This window comes from Caretta caretta, chromosome 9 (genome assembly GCF_965140235.1).
Source record: "Caretta caretta isolate rCarCar2 chromosome 9, rCarCar1.hap1, whole genome shotgun sequence".
Classification (NCBI taxonomy): Eukaryota; Metazoa; Chordata; order Testudines; family Cheloniidae; genus Caretta; species Caretta caretta.
The window spans coordinates 39,140,259-39,165,411 of NC_134214.1; positions in this window are offsets into that span (position 1 = coordinate 39,140,259).

The window sequence follows — 25,153 nt, forward strand, 5'->3', positions numbered from 1 at the left end:
CCACAGGAGCTCTGGGGCCCTGCAGCTCTGCCACAGCTCCCTGCCAGCCCACCTCCCTGACCTGGAAACGATCCCTAAATGAGCTAACCCAGTGCAAAGGGCACTTTACTGAAATGTTAATGCAATCGTTGCACTTGTGCTGTGTACAGCAGGGAACAATGAGTGACCCTATTCCAGCACTGCCTTTCCTCTCGGGTTCATACCTCAATGGGCAAACTGAGGGAAGTGGGGAAGAGGTCATGGAAGCAGCCAATCCCCCTTCCGATGAGGACAGGGAGAAACATGCACTAGGAGTTTTTTCCACATGTAGATCCTAAAGGCACAATCTGGTCTCAATGACCATCTCAGGAAATCCTAAGGGACCAGAGTTGTTACTAACAACCGAACAAGGACTGCAGAAGCTGGCTTTATATTCATGTTTGCATGCTACTGTGTTATGCTTTTTGGTTTTGTTTTAAATTGTTGCTCCAAAAGTCAGGAGAGAAAGTTTAAGTTTTTAATAATTAAAGCAAACACTTATCTATTCTATAAGACTTAATTAAAAATTTAGAAGGTTCATTATGATTGTCTGTTTGCTTCCATTGAAAATGCTGGAAAGAAGACATGAGGGGATTAAATATAAATAAATTAAAATAACAAAAAAAAAAACCCTATTCAAAATGTGTGAGCAAAAGAAGCAGTTGTCACAGATAAAAAGTCACTTGGGATATTTGTGTGTGCATTATCCCTTGCAAGGCTGAATATTAGGCTAAAGAATGGGATGGGGAATAAAACCAAACACATTGTAATGTCTTTATATAAAAATCAGTGATGCAGGCTCACCTGGAGCACTGGTCACTACATCTTCAAAAGCATATTGCAGAACTAGACAGGAGCCAGAGATTACCAACAAAAATGGTCCAAAGGTTTCAAATGCCTCTCATACAAGAGAGATTGAAAACATTGGGATTGTGTATCTCCAAAAGGAGATGATGGATGAAAGGGGAGATGATAAAAGCATATAAAATAAATAATGAATGGTCTAGAGGAGGAGATGGGGAACAGATGTTCCCCCTGGCTTATAACACAAGAACAAGAGGACATTCAACTGACTTAAAGGTAGAAAATTCAACACCAATAAAATTAAATATTGTGTGAAAATATTTCCTTAAATTGCGGAACTCATTGCCACCTGATGCCCTTGAGGACACAAATTCAGCAAGATTTCAAAAGGGATTAGCTACTTCTATGGCTATCAAGAATATCCAGAGATATAATTAATTACAACAACAATTTTGGAAGGATTAAGTTTCATGCTTCAGGGCATTAGCTGACCTCTAACTATTGTAGACCATGATGAGACCTATGTCGAAGGCAGACGGCTTTATATATGCCCTATAGGCTTCTTATGCCATCCTCCAAGGCATCTTATTCTGCCTACCATCAGAGACAGCATACTAAACTATATGGCCCACTCGTCAGATCCAATCTGCCAATTCCTACACTCCTATTCCTGGAATACAACTTCAGTTTTACTTTTTTGAAGCCGGGACAAATTCCCTTTACTCCATTGAAGCCACTGAGCCACAGAAGCAGAGTTTGTCCCTTTATCGAAGGCAGGCAAAATGGACTTAACCTGAGATGCCCCATAATCACTTACATGAAGTTGCTAGGACAATCCAGCAGGTTCTATAGCTAGTGCAGTAAACTTTACTGCTTAACTTTTTTACTCTTTGTGAAACTTTTTGTACTAAAGAATCTTGGCTGAACATGATTTTCATTTTTCCTGCCTCAGATAAAGGGACAAACTCTAACCAGTGGGCCACATAGTTGAGTATGCTGTTTCTGATGGTAGCCAGAACCAGATGTGTTGGAGGATGGGGGATTTGCAGCCTTTTTTAAATGTTTTTTTTAAATGGAGTTCTTCACTGAAGTTTTATAATAATTTCTATGGGAGCAGTAGTAGAAGCAGCTGCCACCCTAACCTGGAATGAGAGTGGGTCCAGCAGTGGAGAACAAACAACAGTGAGTGATATAGTAAGGCCAAGCTAGTTCAGCAGTGAGCGGAGGAGATGGTCCAACAGAGGAGCTAGAGAAGGAATCCTTCCTTGTGCCACTGCCCCTCCAGCTCCATTGTGTTGGATGATTCAGTTGGAGGTGGCGAGTAATTTCTATAGGACACAAACTTCTATAGAATCCTATCATTTTCATCTCTCTAAAGTTCTAGTGAACTTTTCCACAAGGGGAATGGATGAGGGACTGTGATGAGAGTAAAGGGAAGGGAAGTAAAGAAGCTGAGGACAAAAAAAAAAAGAGAGCTACCCTGGTGAAAATAGTACCCTTGTTTATGGAAACTACAGCTCTATTCTGTACTCCTATATGAATGATTTACTCAACATCACAGGACTCAACAAATAAGATATACAGGAAAGCCTGAGCAGATAGAACAAAGTAAATCTACACCTACTCACTACCACGACCCAATTTCTGCAAAAATCTTCTTGTTGCAAATTCTCTAGTTTGCTTTGTCTTCAAAACACACACACACCTCCCTGCTGAGAGAGTTACAAGTCCCAGTCTGACAAGACTGACATTCTGGCAGCAGCCTGGAGTGTGGTAAATCCCTAGTCTGCAGTGCCAAGAGAACAGCAGATAAATGCTTGACTTAGCCACTATAGACAGGTACCTTCCTTCCAAAGTGATCTGATAACAATGGAAACAGGAACTGAAATGAATAAGCCTGCTGTTGAAGATTTCTTTGCTTAACTGTTCCTTTGCTTAACTGTTCCTTTCCTTTATTCTAAATGTAAATGCCTCAAATTATAGTTGTACACTTAGGGCTAGATTGTTTTCCCACTGAAGTCAAGCAGGGGTTTGTAATTGACTTCAATGGGAGCAAAATTTGGCCTGTAACGATTTTACCATACAAGACTGCTTTGTTTTGCTATTGCAAATCATAATCCACAACCAATCAGCCAAGTGGGCAGGAATGCAGGAAGCCTCGGAAGTCATTTCTTTTATTCCTCACACAGAGTCTACCGGAAATGAAATGCCCTTCTCTAGTTTCAATGTCTTCTGTTAAGAGAGTTGCAGTGGGCTGTATTTTGGCATATGCTGTTAAATCAATCACTGTAAAATGTATTAACCCCACACAGGCTAAAAAAAACACCTGTGTCATCATAACCTTAGTATTGCATGAAAAACAAAAAGCAACCAAAGCAAGGCTATTGACATTTAAAAAGGACACTCCATCTTCACCTCATCTTCTTGTGCTTCAGGGTTATAGCCCATATGGCACATATCTGTTGTATTAGGCTCTTACACTGCACCGTTCACCATGGTACTGAGCACCTTTCAATAGAGCATTAAACAATACAAATAGCATCTGTCTAGTGTGGTTCATTTCTTCTCTCTCTTCCTCTCCCCAGGAGCAAACTGCGTGTGGATTTTTTATATTTCATTTTTCTCAAAATCCACATCAGCTGCTGTGTGCATTTTTGTTAGCGAAGTGAAGGTTGAAGAAATGTGCTTTATACTTGGAATAGAAGTGGATGAGGTCTATCGTGGTTCTTAGATCTTCCGGGAGTTTGTACCCCAGTCGTTGACTGGCCCCTGAGAAAGCTGTGCCCCCTTCACAAATAAGCTTTATCTTTCTGCTAGATAGAACTATTATACCACAGGAGTCAAACAGTTGACTGCAAATGTTGTCATCAGCCTTAACTGAATTATTTAACTGATTGGTTTAATGCCTATGTAAGCCAGTTCTAAACTTATATAAAAGAGTATCCACATAGGGGCTTGCACCAGTTTAACTAATATTAATTAAAAAAACAAACAAACCCCCGCCACACACGCACTTAGTTAAACCAGTAAGCCTATTTTGCTCATGTGTCAGACCTAAACAATACTTCAAAAAAGTATCATGCTTTAGTATGTTGATTTGATTTCTGTTTCACTGTTTGAGCAGTTACACTTCCAGGAATGGTGTAGGTTATTACTATGGAAAAGCAGGACTACCATCTTTCTCAAGCCGTGGTTGCACAAGTTATTTGTGCACTCATCAGGAGTGACACAGTTAATCACATCATAACTGTTTCTTATGGAGTTGTTATTTCAATGTAAAATATATGTTCACATATAACCAAGCCATTGGACATTTCATAAGTGAAGGGGGAGACTCAATTTCTATTCGTGACTTGTCTCCTAAAACCCATAGTATGGTTTCTGCTTCCTAACTGGATGAAGCTTTTAAACAGAGTTGCAAAAAGACTCAACCACTTTGGATATGAATAATCAGTTATTCTAAAAATTGATAAACTTTCCAAATTTGTGACTATTTTCTTGAATAATCTAGTGTTTGGCAGAATAGTCTTAGAAAATATGACCTCATGGACCACAGAAAAGTGAACTCACTGAATGACATTCTAGCCCCATTGAAATCAATCACAAAACTCCCATTGACTTCATGGGGCCATAATATCACCCATTGTGTATAACTGTGATAATCTTAATGAATTGTTGTGGTATTTTGTTGCTCAGGCTGTATATTGAAGTCAAGAATTGGCCCTTAGAGCTCTTCTGAAAACTATATACAATATCCCCGAATGTAATGAAAGTCTGAAAGGTTATAACACTGTAAAATAATAATGTGTTAAAAAATAGTAATTTTATTTAAAGGGCTCCACTACATTAAGTTGCCCTATCATAATGAGTTGGGATTAACACATACACACACATACACAGGAACCTGAAACTTTCAGCTTTTAACTCTGAAGAGAATGAAACGTCTCACCATATTTAATAAAAAAAAAAACTACAATAAACTATTGTAGATAAGGGGTTGACAAAGTTTCCATTATAGATCACCCAATTTCAGAGTCTATAAACTCAATTAAAATCTCTTTTCTGGGCTACAACGAAGCTTGAAAACATTTTTTCATGACTAATTTAAAATTGTGCAAATAGAAAATTAAGATCTTTATCAGTAGGATAAATTATTGTGTGTGTACAATACAAAAGCAATTAATTAGATGGGCGCAGATCAGTCCAAACTACTCATGTAAATGATTCAGGATAGTTGAATATTGAAAGGTTCACAGGTCTACTTTCGCTAAGTACCAGAAGTTTGAGGCCTTACATCAGCAATGTGCTTAAGGACATTCTTATCTTTAAACATGTGATTAGCCCAATTGAAGTTAGAGAGTACTCACATGATTAATGTTAGGCATATGTGTACTATGCTGAACCAGAGCCTGATTCTGCATCAGAAATGTATCAAATCATCTTGAGTTTTAAAGTCAGGCTCATGAAAGTTTGGGACTTCCTGCTTCCAAGTGAACAGGAAATGCTGCAAGGACACTGGTATTTCTTATGCTTTCTAGTGCTTCTGTCTCTTGTCTGAGAAGCAGCCTGATAGTGCAGACACACACACAGATGAAAATTAATGAAAAAAAAATAGCCAAATTATTCTGGAACAAACAGAAGGTTTTGTTCAGGTTTGGTTCAAGCTGCAGGCTTGATATCTGTTGAATTTGAAATGGGTCTCACCTCTAAATAACTGCAAGATAGAAAACCTACAGTTTGATTCTGCACTGTAGAAGTAAACAAGAATTTTGCACAAGTGGACCCAGAGTCAAAATTCAGATCCAGATCTGGATATCCAGTCTCCAGTGTTTGGATGTGTTTGGTTTCAGGGCATGGATTCAGTCAGAAAGATTACGGCTGGCTGCAAAATTCAGTCCTCTATTATGAACTAGGGTCAGGTTGGTTAAATAAGTGGCAGCTTTCTTCCAAGCTCCACCTACAACCTAAGTGATGCTCACTTATGACACCAAAAGTAAGATGTGGATAGAATAATGGTATCAAGATACAAAAATATAAGTGGGTAGGTAATAAGGTGTAGTTGACAGAGGAAGAGAAAAAACTGAACGTTAAGGTCTAAATTCAAACTGCTCTATGAGATAGAGTTCGGTTAAGAGGTGGGATTTTGTTTTGTTGTTTATGTTTTGGTGTGGTTTTGTGTCTTTAAAAAAAAGTGTTCATTGGGGTCAGGGAAAGAACAATGAGAAGAAAACAATTTAAAGATAAATTGAGATGATTTGAGCCTGTATAGGTAAGTGTGCAGTATTAATCGAAGTGTGGCTTTAACTTTTCAAGCAGTCTTTGTCTACTAGGAAAAGCTTTCTAAATAGAAGGATAGTTGCATACTGGAACCAGGTTACTTAGGGAGGCCGTGGAATCCCTGTCCTTGGAGGTTTTTAAGAACAGCTTAGACAAATCTGTCAGGGGTGGTCTAGGTATATTTAATCCTGCCTCAGTGCAGAAGGATGGATTAGATGACCTCTCAAGGTCCCTTCCAGCCCTATATGTCTATGATTCTACATTGACTTATTTTGAGACATTGGCTATTAGACACCAAATGAGAGAAAACCCTTAAATATAAAAGGGATGAGTGGTCAAATTATATTGATACCATTACTTTATTGCACTAAATGCTCCTAATGACAGACACTAAAAAGCACTTTTCTTCTCCTTACTAACTTCTACCCTTTAGTTCTTCCAGCCTTCCCGACTTTCTCTCCCCACACACACACACCAACCAGCTCGTCACAGTTGGGCAGGCTGGCTGGCTGAGCTAGGTGTTAGTGAACCCTTGCTCAAACATCCTCTGTCTGCCCACCCAAGCTTTAAAGGGACAACCCAGATTGGAATTAAAGAGACTTATTTCCACTGAGATGTTCTTAAATGGCTAGTGAATTCCACTAAAAACACATTCCTGTCATTCCTTGGGTTCCTTTGAAGCCTTCTGGCCTGAACATATTGTACACACTGAAAGATCTGGAGCTCAGAAGCCAAGGACTGAGCGGATCTGCTGGGCCCAGAATGTAAGGACAATGTTAAAGTCTGCATGTTTCATTTTACCTTCATTCTCTACACTGTAGCTCCATTCTCCCTTTATTAATATACTCCCTGTTTTCTACACTGTAGCTCGTGTATCTTTATTCTTTATATGTGTTCTGTTCGCATTACAAAACCCAACCATTCTAATATTCAGACACTAGTCTAGTCTTGCATTAGATGCTCCCCACATCTAATTTTACACACACTCTAGACTCCTCTGAGCACAATGCATTTTAGATGAAATGGCTCTCTTGAATTCAGTTGCTTGCGATATCCTGGTAGCCCTAGACATATGAAATATACAAATTGGCTATTTAGTCCGTGGTTTATCCCTTATTGAGTGTAAAATATCCAACCCCAATATTACAAGTGTCTCTACTTAAGAAGAGCCTAGAACATCATAGATGCTGCAGGTTTGGAAGATGGTTTCAGTTTACCTATCTGTAAAATAGATATAGAACCTATATTACCGTACGGCTATTGCAATACACAATCAGTGCTATATTATAGCTTTCAAAGCCACTATGTACTGTAACAGTGCAGTGGTGTTTGCTAGCGCATCTGATTACAGGACTGCGGCTTAACAGTCAATAAGTCTTTCTCTTCTATAAGCTTTTTAAGATTCTCCAAGTTAAATTAATGGGGGGGGAGGAGGGGAGGGGAGGGGAGGGGAGAGGAGAGGAGAGGAGATAATCTGTTCAGTGCAAAGCTGGACTGGATTGTAAAAACTCTGGGAAACATGCATAAGTTTTTTAAGTCTAACAAAGTTATATGCACAAATCGAGAGGGTTTAATTAAAAGCAGAGGATGAGGATGGATTCTGAGCATTTTTCAGGATCAAATGACCTAGAAAAGAGAAATCCCTGTGTGGATAAAGACTGTTTAGAGTATAAATGAGAAAAAAAAATAAAGTTCAAGTAACAAATGTACGTAATTTAAATTGTGAAAGGAACATCAAAAAAGGATTTGCAGTAAGAAACTCTGGGAATTATACACATAATGATATTGGACACTTTGTATAAAGTCAAAACTTTTTTCCCTTCATTTTTGTATATTTCTTTCCCCTCTTTCTCCTGCCTTTTAGTTGCTTCAGTAGCTCAGTGTTAATGGTTATTTACACTTTTGATTATTACTATTTTCACTATAAAAGCCAGTGCTTAATTTGTAAAGGAAGAGGTGCCAGGACTCGAGCAATAATGATAATACTGTTCCTAAGAACCACACATCCAAAATTAAAACAAATTTGAAAGAATACTTACCACTACTAATAGGGCTGTGCTCTACATCTCCAAAAAGGCCCACAAAATCTCCTTGGGATATTATCACAGCCACCGGTGGTGTAACTGAGCCAGAATGTGCTGGAACGCCATTCTGGTGCTTTTGGGCTTACTGATTCTTTAGAAAGGTGGCATTTTTCACCCAGTTATGGCCTGTGGGTTTTTCAGCTTGAGCTTTTCTTGTACCGCTTGCTGTACAGACAGTGCCATTTTGCAGTGTGTTGCTCTGCCCCCGCTGGTATGACCTCACTTGCAAGGTGAATGGAGAACACCCTAACAGAAGAGGTGCCAGGGCTGAGCCCCAGCACCAAGTAAGCTTGGACAGTAGCCCCAGCTGAGAACTGGATCCCATTGTGCTAAGTTCTGTATGTGCACAAAGAGACTAGAGGAGACATCCAATGGGAGTTCAGCACCTATGTACCTTGAGGATCTGGGCAACAGTCCCTGCCCTGAAAAGCTGACAATCTAGAACCCTGATTCTGCAAAGATACACACGTGCTTTCTCTTTTCAATAAGATAACCACATACTTGTGCACTGCAAGTAATAGGGACTGCTCACATAAGAACAAGCATGTGCAATCGTTGCAGGATCAGGGCTTTCAGTAGGGTTCAGATTCTTCTCTCCTGCCCAGACCGTGAGAGCGCTTAGGCAAGTTATTCACTTTCTCTGCACCTCAGTTCTCCATTTGTCAAACCCCACTTATAATACTTCCTTTGTCTCCTCTAATTAGATGGTAAGCTCTTTGGGGTAAGAACTCTTACAATGTGAGCATACAGCACCTCGCGCAATGAGACCCCAATCTTGGTTGCGGGGCCCCTACATGCTACCACAATCCAGAGTAATAAGCACCCTGTGATGATTCAACAAATCACAAACTGTCTTACAGGGAGAAAAATTACTGCTAGCCCAGCCTGTGCAAGAGAGGTGAGAAATCACTCCCACTCTGGTCCAGAACTGGCCTTGAAATTTCTGGGTCCTAAACTATTGGGGCTAAGGCAAGGAACTCAGACTGCAAGTTGCATCTTCTTCTAGACCCACAGTTGCAGGGGGAAATCACTCACAGTCCTGTTTTTCCACTCCCCACCTTCCCACTTCCAGCCATTTAGGGTATTACAAACCACCCTTTCTGATTATCATTTCAAAGCTCACGAGCTCACATCATGGCAGAAAAGCTTTCTGAAAACTCATTCTTCAGTTCTTCATTGAGGGCAGTTCTCGACATATCAAAAGAAGCCTTAACAATCACAACCTAAGAATTAAAAAAAAAAAGGGGGGGGGGAGGGGTATATTATGGGTCCTCCAGACCTTTCACTGCATCTTTCCCGGAGACAGAAAAGCACAGTTCTGAGATTTGTTGCCTGCTTCCACCTTCACTGAAGTCAAATGCAAAATCCCCTGTAACTTAAATAGGATCAGGCCCACAATTACATTACAGAATGGAGCCTGTCAAGGTTCCTCCCCCACTCTGAACTCTAGGGTACAGATGTGGGGACCTGCATGAAAAACCTCCTAAGCTTATCTTTACCAGCTTAGGTCAAAACTTCCCCAAGGTACAAAATATTACACCCGTTATCCTTGGAATGGCCGCTACCACCACCAAACTAATACTGGTTACTGGGGAAGAGCTGTTTGGACGCGTCTTTCCCCCCAAAATACTTCCCAAAACCTTGCACCCCACTTCCTGGACAAGGTTTGGTAAAAAGCCTCACCAATTTGCCTAGGTGACTACAGACCCAGACCCTTGGATCTTAAGAACAATGAACAATCCTCCCAACACTTGCACCCCCCCTTTCCTGGGAAATGTTGGATAAAAAGCCTCACCAATTTGCATAGGTGACCACAGACCCAAACCCTTGGATCTGAGAACAATGAAAAAGCATTCAGTTTTTACAAGAAGACTTTTAATAAAAAATAGAAGTAAATAGAAATAAAGAAATCCCCCCTGTAAAATCAGGATGGTAGATATCTTACAGGGTAATTAGATTCAAAACATAGAGAACCCCTCTAGGCAAAACCTTAAGTTACAAAAAAGATATACAGACAGAAATAGTTATTCTATTCAGCACAATTCTTTTCTCAGCCATTTAAAGAAATCATAATCTAACACATACCTAGCTAGATTACTTACTAAAAGTTCTAAGACTCCATTCCTGTTCTGTCTCTGGCAAGAGCAGCACACAGACCCTTTGTTCCTCTCCCTCCTCCCAGCTTTTGAAAGTATCTTGTCTCCTCATTGGTCATTTTGGTCAGGTGCCAGCGAGGTTACCTTTAGCTTCTTAACCCTTTACAGGTGAGAGGAGCTTTCCCCTGGCCAGGAGGGATTTCAAAGGGGTTTACCCTTCCCTTTATATTTATGACAGAGCCACTGTAAAAACCAAGGGTCCCTAGATTCTAGTCACTAGGATTGATCTGAACTACCATCCTTGTCTGTGTAATCCAAGAAAATGAGCTGTAAGAATTCAGGATATAACAGAGACGATTAAAATGGATCAAGAACTGCTCAGCTCATGTGGAGGAAAAGCTAAGTCTTCCTGACTCTAATCTTCCCTCACCCTCCATTTCCCCAAGAAGAAAAAAGAAAGGGGTGGTGGGCTGGGGAAAATACACACAGGCAGGCTTACTAATTAACAGTTCTCATTAGTGTTTAATGGCAATGATAATGATAATCATATCACCGTGAGCCTAGAGAGGCTGCTACTTCAGCTGGATCCCAGATGCTTATTTTTCTTCAGAACTTAAATCAATATCTGCTGAAACATGATAGGGTAATTTCATGAAAAAGTGATCAGAGAGTCACTTTTCATTTCTGGAATAAACTGGGAAAGTGCTTAACTATGGAGAAAGGGGAAAGCACTGGTTTGAGTAAAACAGTACTTAAGTGCCTAAAATAAGCTGTTTGCTGTCCCATACAGACAGCCTTTGATTTGAAACTGTCAGATACCTACACAACCAACAGAACTAATCTCCACAATTAGAGCCAATCTAGCTATGCACAATGACAGAACTCCTCTCAGCCCTACATCCTTATGTATTGATGAAAGAGGATCATCTATTGCTTAACCTAATGAAAGGTCTGTGTGTCAGTTTAAGAAGTACTATCAATAAAAACACAACACTGTAGAGGATCTGGAACAAACCCATTTTGAGTCCAAACGCCAAATAAAACCAATGGATCTAAAAGGATGTCATGTCCAACTCCCTTATTGTGTTGGTTTTATCCAGACCAAGCACCAAGATGGGGCACAGAGTATATGTCCAGGGAAGGAATACTTCACCACAGAGGGCTGAAGTGCTGTTCTACAGAGTCTACTTCAGTTCTACATCTGACATAACCTACACAAGGTATTTACCTGACCATCCCATGGGAATGTGGAGGAAGGGTGAGGAGTCTGTGGAGTGGAAGATTCTCTGGAACATCCATGCCCACCTTGTGCTGTCCCCTGCACACTGGATTCACACACAGCAGGATTCTAAGCCATGAAGTGCGTGTAACAGTCCCCCAATCCCGTAGCCCAGAGATCGGCAACCTTTGGCACGCGGCCCATCAGGGAAAGCTGCTGTCAGGCCGGGATGCTTTGTTTACCTGCAGCGTCTGCAGGTTCAGCCGATTGCAGCTCCCACTGGCCGCGGTTCACCATTCCAGGCCAATGGGGGCCGCGAGAAGCGGTGTGGGCTGAGGGATGTGCAGGCTGCAGCTTTCCGCAACCCTCATTGGCCTGGAACAGTGAACCGCAGCCAGTGGGAGCTGCAATTGGCCGAGCCTGCAGATGCTGTAGCTAAACAAACCGTCCCGGACTGCCAGTGGATTTCTCTGACGGGCCGCGTGCCAAAGGTTGCCGATCCCTGCCCTAGACATTTGCCTTGCACAGTGGAGCTACACCAGTTGTGCTGGTTGTCCTGTGGCTCCCTGTGGCTCCAGGAAGAATGGGCTGGGTTTGACCCATTATCACTTAATCAAAATTTGTGGATCAATCTTTTTAAAAACAAACACACAAACAGAATTCAGAACACATCAGCAAGTTTTCCTTTGGGCCTTGACATAAAATTGGGAAATCGAGGTCAAGATCCTCTAGACCCTCTGAACTGTACTTAGTGCAAGTAGGGAAGGGGGCAGGCAAAAGGGACACTCAGCCAAATATGTGGTTCTGCTATTCTGGTGCCAGCACAAGCCCACCCTTGTCCGTAGAGGCAGTGTGGCTTAGCAGATAGGGTTCTGGTCCTGGAGTTTGGAGACCTAGTTCTATTCCCAAATCTGCCACTAACCTCCTGTTTGACCTTGGAAAAGTCCCTTCACCTTTCTGTACCTCTGTTTCCTCATCTGTCAGTCAGACATCATGCTACTTCCCACCCTTTGTAAAGCACTTTGTAGTATCCAGATGAAAAAAATCCCTTAAGTCTCCATGGCACTAGGCCTACTCATGTGATTAAAGTTAAACCTTCCATGTGCACGTGTGCTTTGCTGGACTGGACCAACAAGAACTAAGTAAAGACAGCTCTTCTACCAGCTACCAAGTACCCTCAAGTGCCACTTGGTTACACACCCTTTCCTTTGGGCAACCTCAGCTGTTGGTTCCATATAAAGCGTGTGACATAAGAGCTGCTATGCCTCCCTATAGCGCTCCAGGCATACAAAAATCTCAACTGACTGTATACATGACAAGTTAAAGTCTGTTTTGAACTGCACTATTCAAAGAACCAGGGCAAGCTGCTGAGAACTAGTTTTATGTGTTCTCCTCCACCTGCCCTGCTAAAGAGACGACAGGCAGGCATGTTTTGGACAAACTGTAGCTTCAACATGGCTTCCACTGTAGGCCCTAGATAGAAAATATTTCAGTAACTGTTTGAGTATGGGAGGTGTAGCAGGTTGTGCAGAGTTTGTGGAGGAGACCCCCAGACTTACTCTATGCTGAGGCACTCCATTCCAGGATGCGGCTCTCTATGCCAGTGGAGGACGAGGCTGGGAATAGGATGGTGGCAGATTGGAGAGAGAAAAGGGAGAGGTAACTGAATCAGACAACATCTGTGCAGCTGCTCCACACCAAAACAACATATTGTAGGCAGGATTCCTCACCCTTCAGCTACTCTAAAATGCCCTGTACTAAGCTAATTTACTCTGACTCTTCCCAGGAGCAGAGGCCAGCACAAGGCACAATGGAGATTGCTACAGTAAGTGTCCTCAGATAATTTGTTTTACTTCTAGGGTGTGAAAACATTTGATGCTCACAAGCTGTATTATTCCAGTCAATTACACTAAATTATTTAAAGATGATTCCTTTGAGCATCTTTTGAATGGAGAATGTCAACTGTGTGCTTACAAGGGGCTGATCAAACAGGTGTCATTTTTAGTGGAGTTCTACACAAACATTTCACTGGTACATTTTGCATGATCTTCATGATTTTGTTTTCCATAAAATTTTGAGGACCCCAAAAGTTACTAAACAGTTTTCACAAGTCAATTTGTAAGATTCTCGTCTAGCTTTGAATTTCACACAAAAGTACCAAGGCAGCCATTTTTGACCAAGAAGACAGGAGGGAAAGACCCAAAGTCACAGACATTTATGAACAGGTTACAAACACATGCTCAACCGGCACACACACACCCTTCTAATTTGCACTTCCTTTCTTTTTAGTCACCAGCCAGCTCCTTCCCCAGCTGGTCTTCATCTTTAATTAGGCCTGATCCACCATCCAAGTGCATCCGAATGGATCAGTTGGCCTCTAAGGCCCATGTTAGCTCTCTCAGAGCCAGCATGGGTATATACTCCATCATATCCCCATTTATCCAGTGGTCCTTACAGTATATTTATTGCCTAGACTATTCACCTAATGCAAACACAGCCAAAGCAAATTCAGTTGTTTATTCCAGTGAATATTCACAGCCAGATGGAGATATTTAGTCAGCTCTAATTAGCAGTTTTTTTGAAAAAAAAAAAGTATTGGGGAGGCAAGGGGGATGATGAAAAATTGCCTTTCCTCCACTACATTTTTCCTTTAATTTGTTTTTGTTTCTTTGACATTTCTGTTTTTTCCTGTTAAAAAACAAACAAAAAACACTAAAAAAATCCCACCTGGTTTTCAAAAAGCCATTTAAACGCTAGGACATTTTGGATGTTTGGGTGTTTGCTGGGGGAGGTGGGAATAGGGTGACCAGACAGCAAGTCTGAAAAATCGGGACGGGGGTGGGGGGTAATAGGAGCCTATATAAGGAAAAAAAAACCAAAGCGGGCTTGTCCCTATAAAATTGGAATGTCTGGTCACCCTAGGTGGGAAAGACACACCAGAAGATGTACACAAAAATGCTAATTTCTTCCAAGGTATTTCCATGGATAATACATACCATTTTCTGACCAGCTCTACTAGCCACCACCTATAGGTGCCCAACGGGAGACAATGAGGACTTAGTTTCACAGGAAGGGAGCACCATGCCCTGAATGACCCTCAAGGCAGGTGCCCAACATTAGAAGCACCAAATAATTATTTTTTAAATACGTAGGCCCCAGTGTCTGCAAACAAAGATCATCACATGAAGACAGGCATTAGAACAGGAAAATACTGTAAAGAATGCAGCTGTAGCAGCCAGAGCAGATCTGGGGAGGGAAGAAAGGACTCAGGCCAGCCGGGTATGCTCCCACTATGTCCCTGACTGAGGTACTAAGTCCGCATATCACTCCAACCTCCCCTTGATAAGATTCTCTCAACAGGTTAGCAGAATCCACCAAGGGATGCCCCACAAGATTCTTGCCCCCCTGTGAGGTTGTAAAGTCTGGAGCAGCACCAGGGAAAGGGGAGCAGGTCAAGCTGGTCAGCCATGTCCCATTCCCAAGACATTGGGACACAAATAGTTAATATTTCTCATATCTGTTGGACATGACCCCAAACAAAAATCCTGCAACTAAAACTCAACACACTTTGTGGGAGAGGGAAGCTCAAAATCTATATGGAGAAGTTGTCCCTGTTCATCTCTGTATACTGAATGGCAACTTCATTAAAGAATTGATAATTTGGAGGGCAAAAAACATCAGGCAGGAAAGTGTCACTGTAAATCAATCTAAAATAACTCTGTGCTCATGTAGAGCAATTACTTCCAAACCTGTTCCTGCAGAATGTAGGATCAAAAAATCAAAACTAGATACGGTGTAATTAAGCGGTGAGACGCAATAGGGAGGATAATATGGGCCTAGATGCTTTATTAATAATGATGCTGAAGGCTGGGACTGTCAAAGCAGATGGAAGTGCATTATTTTATTGCAAAGCTTGTAAAGAACTCTCCTAGGGTAACACATGTAACATACACTGTGCCTGTTGAGATTTTGCCACATTCTACATCTACCTCTCTTCCTCATTACGCCTACCTCAATTGGCTTTCTTCTTCATCAGGCCCCATCCCTTCTACCCCACTAGTTTTGCTTCTTCCCTGTACTAATTTCTTTGGCTCTCTGTTTTCAGCATCTGAGATTACAAGCCACCCAGAGACCAGCAGCACAGAATGAAAGAGTTTGGGGTAACAGGGTTTGGCAAAGATGGGTGAAAGTGCTGATAGGAGATGGTGAAGCAATTTGCTGATAGCTGCCCAAACTCTCAAAACTACACTTCCTTTAAAATATCCACTCCAGTAGCATGTCTAACTTGCTCTGCTGTCCAAATATGACATACTGAACATAAGAGAGGGAGTTCACTCATAGGGAATAATGTAAGGAGGCATCAGAAGGACATCCTTACTGGCCAGTGAACTTTGTATATGCAGTCTCTAGAAAACACATATTCAAGCAGTCAGGACTGGAAAAAAAAAATTTGTGCTGCTGACTTCCTGCTCAGGTGCTTATAGCTCTAACTGTAAGGGAGTATGTGACATGTTGGTAGTATCGTCCCAGTCCCTTCAGAGACAAGCTGGCAGAAGCAGGAGGGAGGACAGAAACGGGGGGTTGAAGGGGGCCAACCCTCAACTTGCAAATATAAGGAGACCTCCCTACAGCCGGGATCAAGTTCGTACAATCCAGCTATGCTCTTGGTTTGCAGCTGGGACTTTTGCTTTTTGTTTGTGAAATGACTTGGTCTCATTTGCCAAAAATGTCTGATTCGACTCACTGTTCTGATTCGCCTAGATTATTTTATTTACTAGCAGGTAAATCACTCTGGAGAAAATTCTCTCTGGATCGGGCAACAGAAATGAAATATTTCCATGAATGTCCTTTCCCCCCCTCTTTCTCCCCTCCCGCACTCTATTAAACAGAGCAGAAGTTTAGAACAGACCTGAACAAAGCAGTTCTTCATTAAATGCAATTTTGCCCCCTTTCCCCTCCAACAAGGTGATAGAGTCCTGGGAATCATCCAGAGAATTCTCATAACTCAGATTGACTAGACTTCTAGTTTATTATAGCAGTAGAACACTAGATGATCACATTGAGGGATTACCTCCAGAGACTGTAGTGAGAATAAGTAAGGTTTATATTGCATCATTTCCCATTTTCATTATGTCACAGGCAAGGATTTAAAGTCTGTTGTATGCCATTGTCTGTTCTTTTTACAATCTCTGTCACTGAAATGAAACATCAAGAATGTAATGCCAACTATAGTCCCTGAAAGACAGTAATACATGGAATTCCTTTATATTTTATAAGTCAATTTGGTGGGCATTCTAGTCCATCCATATAGGTTGTTGCAGTTGTAGAAGGGGAGAGAGCAAAGATTTTTATTACATGCTAAACCAACACACAGTAGACATCTTTCATAGAATGTATGTCAGTACAAAGCATAGCCTTGTGTCAAAAATTGTCAAGCATGTAACAAGAAACAGTACAAACTTAACACGTTCTCATTTTGATTTTAAAACTATATCCATGAGGCCCTGTTCTAACGCTGTTATACATTATTTATTTCAACAGAAGGAAAGCCAAGATCTCCTTGCCACCTTTGATAATGAAGGATAAGTTCCCTGAAGCTCCACACATCCTTTATCATATTACAATATAATGTTTTCCTCCTTAGTTTTCTCCTTTTCCCTCCTCTCTCATGTTTCCTTATTTTTCTCATATTTGGTACTGGCACAGATTAAGGTCCATCTGTTTTAATGTTAATTCTTCCCCATCCCCAGAACTGATAGCCCATTCAGTGGAGCTCTATTGAGGTGTCCCTTTCTGAAAAGTCTCAGTTCACTCCCACAGCCCAATAACAGTGAATGACTCAGATATCCTCACAATATTGGGTCTCCTTACTGTTCACTAGCCCACTGCTTTTCCTACCCCAACTGGTAGCCTGGTTCCAAGGATTCCCCTCCTCTCCCCTCCATATTTTCTTTGGGCACATGGACCTTTACCATGGGAAAGAAGCTAGTTAATGCCTCTTTTATTCTCTTCTTAGTTAATGGTGATCTGGGCAGCAGCACAGACAAAGGCAGTCCTCTACCTTATCCTAGCCTCAGGCTTTGTAGTCCTGAACTGCACAGGCTGAATCCACCAGAGGAATTTCTGGGGTTGCAGGGTGGGATGTAAGAGAAGGGAGTATATTATGACTCCAGAATTCTACTTTTCTGCACCTCTTCTACCAAAATCTGCAGTTTTGTCCTGCTATCTGAGTATTTGGCCCACTGAAATGGGACTGAATCTCCAAGCTATGCCAATACTTTTCTCTAATTAAGACCAGAGGCAGCACATTATAATCAGGTAGGAATAAGACAGACATTTAAGCTGTTCTAGATTCACAAGATAGAGGGAACTCTGTAGTTAGGGCTATATTCTGCAGCCATTACTTAGTCCTCGTTCATTCTTATTTAGGCAAAACATCTGTTGAGTGGGAGTTTTATCTGAGTATGTGTTGATAAAAAGATTGCAAGATTCAACGCTTATTGAAGAGAGGCTAAAAGGAACCATTTTACACTGATGGTTCATTCTCTGCTTCTCAGAGACCCATCCAGCTCAGAATGAAATGCAAGAGTAGAGAGTGTGATGTATCATTCTGTAACTTTACAGTCCTTGCTAAAATACACCAGAGAGAACTGAATTTCTCTGGTCTTGCAGAAGTGTTGCAAGGCCAATGCTTGACAGTTTGGCTATGTATGAAACTCAGCCTGCTGCAGAAAGCCTTTTGCATCAAGGAAACCCTGCATTAAGCCTCTGCAGGGGATAGACCAGGTGCAGTGGCGACAGAAAGAGATCTTCACCACCTGCTCCATTATTTCCCCAAACATGCTGCAATAAAAGCATTACTGTGGGGTAGCTCAGAAAAGTTAAACTGGTTCCATCTCATGTTGATCCAGTGGCACCAAACTTTCAAAGAGAAGTGAGCTGCGAAACAAACAGCCACTGTGCTGGAATTCCATGCAAACATCCTCAGCCCTCATGGAATTCCCCATACACCACCATGATAATCAGGCTTTGTAACGGGAAGGCTGAATTTCGGTATTTCACCCTGTATGCATATACCTTAGTGCAACTGTGTCTCTTATCTTTTGACTGGGTGAAACTTAAATGCTCCTTTTCTCTTTGAGGCATACACAGCCAGCAGCTATTGCTTGGGGTTTTTGGTTTTGGTTAGTTGGTTGGTTTTGGGTTTTTTTTTTTTTTTGTGGTCTATGCCTAAGAAGCAATTAACCCCTCCTCCCCCCCCCCCCAAAAAAACCCTTTGATCTATAACTTTTTGTAGTAAAAGCAATAATGTGCCTGACAAAAAACATTCCTTTCACTTCCCTGCTTTACTTAGACTCAGTTAGCTAAACTACACTCAAGTAATCAATTACCATTTGTTGGCCCATTTGTCTCCTAGCCTCTGTGGTGCAGGATCTGTACAGTCAAAAGCAAAAAAAACCCCAAATAAACAGTGTAATGCAATCAGAACAAAGACAACACAATTAGGAGAGAACTGTGCTGTCTGAAGATCAGGTAAAACAGCATTCATAGACAAGTGGTAGTAATGGAGATGCCATGCTGTCCTGGCATTATAGAGGTATATACCCTCAGTTATACTGATGGAAATCTAGAGTTACCCCATTAACTCCAAATTACTTACTTCCCATTTTCACCAGTGTAAACCCAAACATGATTTGGCTCATAAGATTTAAGATTGTTGTTGATTGAGTTTAGCCAAGTCACAGAGGGGAACATGCTTAGTCTTTAATCAGAGAGACTCCTGAACATGTCACTCCTGAACTGAGGGGATACAATTTTCTCTTGCATCTGTGAAACACAAACTGAAGTTTGCTCAATTCTAATGCAACATGGATCTCATGAAATAGTCTCCCCTGCAGGCCAAATTTCAATCCAAACTACTGGGCTATTTCAAGAGACCACTCAAAGTTGAAGGAATTAGTATGAGACATAAATAGAGAGACCCATGAAGAGATTTATTAACATGCTTGGTTTTTTTAAATGCTTTAAATTATTTTTAACTTTGTGAAAGTAAGACAAGGAATGGGTGGGCAAGGGCCGGAAAAGTTCACAGAGAGGATACATAACCACATATGAAAGACAGAATCATATTAATGGAGAGGTTCATCATGGTTACATTAAGCAAAAGTTCCACAGTGTGATATTTGAGGAACAGGGTTGTCCTAATGATGAGGCACAGAGATGGTCAGGTGGGAAGAGCAGCTGCAAATATAAACAGTGCAGGGAGTCTTGTAAGTGGGGTTGGCAGAATTTGATTTTGTATTGGTTTATAATCTTCACGGATAATATCAATGTTAATTTTTAAGCATTTTTTAATTTTTTTATCAATTTAAATGTTTACAATTATGGGACACTATGGGAAGGGGGTCTAAATATAATTATTTCATGCCCATAGATGTTGAGATTCAAAAAGTTAAAGCTTTATAACTGTTGACCCACAAATAGTCAACATCACATATCAAATATACAAAGTAAATTTCTTCAACAAATGAATAAGTTTGCAAGCAGCATTTTTCTTACTTTAAATTTCATTATTGGTTTGTATGTGTATGGTGAAATCAACATCTACTGATAAAAATCTAAGCCTTCGAAGACTACTTGTAAATCACCTGGCAACTTGACACAGGCTTAGCAGCTCTGGCTGGGTGTGGGAGGGGTTGTACACATTGGCAAAGAGGCATGACAACTGATGGCTCAAGCAGGGAGGAGCTGCAGAGCTGGCTGAAAAGAGCCAATAGTGTGTTTAAGCAAAGATTGCAGTGTCATGGAATCAATCATTTGGTTTCTGACCTGCTGGCATATCAGAGTTAATATAAGGCTTATGGAAGGAACAAAATGTTAGCATCTGTGCATGTGACTTGGGCCAATTTGGCCCGAACAAAATGTTCGGTAATGTTCTGAAAGTGATGTTCTGCTCTAATGTCAAACACTTACTAGAAATATACTACTTTGAGCAGACAATTCAGAACAACTTATAAATCACAAAGGTTCACAGATCTAGGCCTAATTGGCTTCAATAGTGAGATCTAACTGAAAGATCATAGCTCCTCCGTCTTCAGTCCTTTCTTTTGCATGGTATGTTATCTTTTATAGATGTGACAGATAGATTTGATTATACAGCTATACAATTCCCATATGCTGAACTTACTCCCAAACTGGCAACCCTTTCAGTGTTTCTCTTGACCGTTGCTGTTATTATCATCACATATTGTTTTGGAGAATTGCTTATACTCTTATGTGGCATGACCACAGAGAGCTGGGGCTTCAGCCCAAGCCCAAACATCTAATTTTAAAAACAGCAATTTTACAGCCCCACAAGCCTGAATCAGCTGACCCGAGCCAGCAATGGGTGTTTAATTGCTGGATGGACATACCAAAAATGTTATAAAAAGGAAGATGTTTGTCATATTGTAAAATTATACAAGTGAAATTTGAAATCAAAGCCAATTGGAAAGCCCTCTTCTAGAGAAATGGGTAAGAAAAGAAGCCCCTAAATATCTTTTTGAGTAATTCTGGCAATAGTTACAGTACAGGTGCACCTTGGTCCCTCTTATTCTCTGCCTGTGGCACACACTAATCTAGTCTCCTGTAGGCTGCAATACTTTGGTCTTACAGGAGGTGGGATTAGATGACTCACTGGTCCCTTAAAGCCTATACTCTATGTGCTCTGAGGGTGGGGTGTTTGTGTTTCAAAATATTGTATCTTTATAATAGCAAACATACAAAAAACTTCAGTGTGAACTTCTGGCATTTAAACCGTACGTTCTGGTGAAATAATATATACCGTACAAACTCCAATTGTTCTTCCTATTTGGCCCATGCTAGACAACACACCCATTTTAACCTGGTACAAAACTGGCTATTGGGTTTTAAGGCTGACAGAGACACTGCACTCTAATCCTGTAAACCTGATGCAAGTAGTCCTTGCTCAGATGAGTGGACCTTCTGACTTCAATGGACTTATCCATTTGATTTTAGGTTTACATGTGTGAGCAAGTGTTACTAGATGGGGCCCAGCAGTTCTGATCTTGCTCCTACTGAAGTCATAAGCAAAACTCCTGTTGACTTCAATAGGAGCAGGATCAAGCCCAGAGTAAACATATGCAACATTTAACAGCCTATTCCAAGTATTAATGTACAATACTATAAGCAAGATAATATAGAAGGGGCAATTTAGAAATGAGTTTAATAACAAATTAATAATAAAAAAGTCTATTCAGTAGTTAGCCTTAAAATAAATGATGTGCCAACACAGAGGCACTGCTTTTCCAGAGTTACAGTGTGATATCTGAAGCTCCTCAGGGTGACTCTATGCATGGATCATGTGCTGTAAGTCAACAATAAGACAAATATCCTCAGAGCTGTAAAAGAACATCTGAGAGAATTCCAGTCAAGGACGCAAGAGTCATACTCCACTCAAGTAATTTTCAATAGCCAGCAAGCTTGTCTTCAGAAGCTTAAGTAATAAGGCAAGCAAAAATAGTTGAATGTGTAGCTTTGCTTAACATGCCAAGTACTTTGCTATACAAACACGTGCCTAATTGCTATGGAGGATAAAATGTGGATATTTAACAGCAAGTTGGGGATGGTGGGAAGATTTTTAATGAAAAGATAATTAGCAATATGGTGACCCAATGCAGAGTATTACAATACTTAGGAAACCTTTAACTGTTCTATGAAGAATTAATGTAGTTAAAATTGCAATGTATGTAGGCTGTTGCATGAGTGTCTTCGCCATTAGTTTTCTGTTTCCTAAAATACATTGTTTTATTGTGGTATTTGACTGCAGAACGAAGCCACATATTGGAAAATATCTGTTGTCCTGTGTTATAACTAAATTTTAGAGGATGGGTAAAATGGGTTAAAAAAATAATTTTTCACTTTTGTTTTTTAGCCCGTCTGTTTTGCATTGTTTTGTACTGTCTTCATTTTAGGGATTTGTTTTTTTCCCCATGAAGTAGCCCATTTCCTTCCAGACTGACTGGCTCATACAATCTACTAATAGCTTGAAATTTCAAGCAATTTTCAAATTTTTGCACATTTGAAATTTCACAGAGCTGTTCCGTAGCAGCTATATTTGGCCATTTTGGCTTATGGAGCAAAGCCAGAGAGGGACTGAGCAAAAAAAAGAGTTTAATTTTGTTGCAACTCACTGTAATTTTTGATCCCTTTTCACCATTGAAGGGATGGGTCTATCTTTTCAGTATTCCTTGTTAGACTTGGTGTTTGGCAATCAGTGAAAATGAATCCAAATTTCTCCCCAGGGGAGGGAATGGAAGAGAGCCACATGTGAGAATGAAACAGATTTAATGTGACCACCAGCACTGCTTCAGAGCCTTTAGAGAGTAGTCTGTTAACAAGTATCTAAGCTCCTAGCCACTTCAGTTTGAATACATCAGTTTAAACATGCAAAGGCCTTCTGCTAGTCACACCATACATATTTTACTATATGAACAATAGTACCCACTTATTTATTTTCTGGTTTTGAACTGGGCTTTCACAAATCAAAGTCGAACTGAGAAGTTTCAGAAATGCTTTGGTATCACTTTGCACTACTTTACCCCCTCGTTAAAATAGATTAGTAAAGTTTTCTTGTGCAAACACTTTCAGTTATAAGGCAGTAAAGTCATGCAGCCATGTTGATAACACAAACCATGTTCTTGAATGGGTGCAAATTCTGTTTGATACAAGGAAATAGTGGTCCCTTCCAGCCACTGTCTTACAGGAAGGACGCGTGGTTTCTACAGACTGTGGTTACAGACCTCCACTGTAGCACCATTCCTCTTGTCTAGCCTTGTAATTTTTTTTCAGGTACTCTGTACATAAAGCTGTTTAATTTCATTTGCCCTAAGGGTTGCTTGCTCTCTAACTAAGAGGAAGCTTGATGATACTTTGTTTTAACACAGCAAAACGTGATAAATCTGTAAAATTCCACCAGGAAGGAAACTACTGGTTTTATTTTAATGGACTATATTTCATTATCTTTAGCCCTACATTAGCAAGGCAATTTATATTTTTTCAAGATAGATCTTTTACTGGGGTTTGAGGCTGTATTTAAAAAAATCATTGGTAGTTTAAAGCACTGCCTTTATACACACACACACACACACACACACAATGTAGTAGGTAGCTGTGAATTTTCTTCACTTAAAAGAAACAAGAACAACATGCTCATAAAAACCAAAAATCTCATCTTTGATTCCCATGAATCAGCTCAGCAATGACCATCAATTGTTTTTTTGTTGTTTTTTTAAATGTCCTTATTGACTTAACAAAAACAATGTGCCTGATCTACAGCTGTTGCGAATCAGCGTAGCTGCCCTGACATTAATGAAACTAGGACAGTTTATACTGCTGAAGATCTGGCCCTCATATAGTAGCTGTAATTAGAGATGGGCCACGGAGGCTGTCTATTATTTTTGATTTTGCAGAACCTGATCAGAGACTGTTGCAGAGCCAAACTCAAACCAGCGTTGGTTCTCATCCAAGCAGGGACAGTTTTAGGGTCTCATTACTGAGAGGGGGCAAGTGGGTGTTCTTGAGGGAAGTCATGGTTGTTGCTCTTTAAAAAATAATCAGTCTTCAAGGAATCCAGGGGCTAGCTAAAACCCTGGAAAAACTTGGATTTTAAGAATTTTTAAAAGTTACAATTTGGCCACTGTGTCAGTATTTTGCTGTGCTTTTATAATTATGATGCCTCAAAATTTATAATTATGATGCCTCAGGCTGCTGCTGTTCACTGCTTAACATTGAATAGCTTTGTACATATTTTGGCTTTCTCACAATAATTTGGGCACCCTAGAAGATTGTTTCAGAGGAGGAGCAAATATCTTGCATGCTAGTTCCACTTTATTTAATTTAACTTAATTTAACTTAATTTAACTTAATTGCGGATGATACTAAACTGGGAGGAGTGGTAGATACGCTGGAGGGGAGGGATAGGATACAGAAGGACCTAGACAAATTGGAGGATTGGGCCAAAAGAAATCTGATGAGGTTCAATAAGGATAAGTGCAGGGTCCTGCACTTAGGATGGAAGAACCCAATGCACTGCTACAGACTAGGGACCGAATGGCTAGGCAGCAGTTCTGCGGAAAAGGACCTAGGGGTGACAGTGGACGAGAAGCTGGATATGAGTCAGCAGTGTGCCCTTGTTGCCAAGAAGGCCAATGGCATTTTGGGATGTATAAGTAGGGGCATAGCGAGCAGATCGAGGGACGTGATCGTTCCCCTCTATTCGACATTGGTGAGGCCTCATCTGGAGTACTGTGTCCAGTTTTGGGCCCCACACTACAAGAAGGATGTGGAGAAATTGGAGAGAGTCCAGCGAAGGACAACAAAAATGATTAGGGGTCTAGAACACATGAGTTATGAGGAGAGGCTGAGGGAGCTGGGATTGTTTAGCCTGCAGAAGAGAAGAATGAGGGGGGATTTGATAGCTGCTTTCAACTACCTGAAAGGGGGTTCCAAAGAGGATGGCTCTAGACTGTTCTCAATGGTAGCAGATGACAGAACGAGGAGTAATGGTCTCAAGTTGCAGTGGGGGAGGTTTAGATTGGATATTAGGAAAAACTTTTTCACTAAGAGGGTGGTGAAACACTGGAATGCGTTACCTA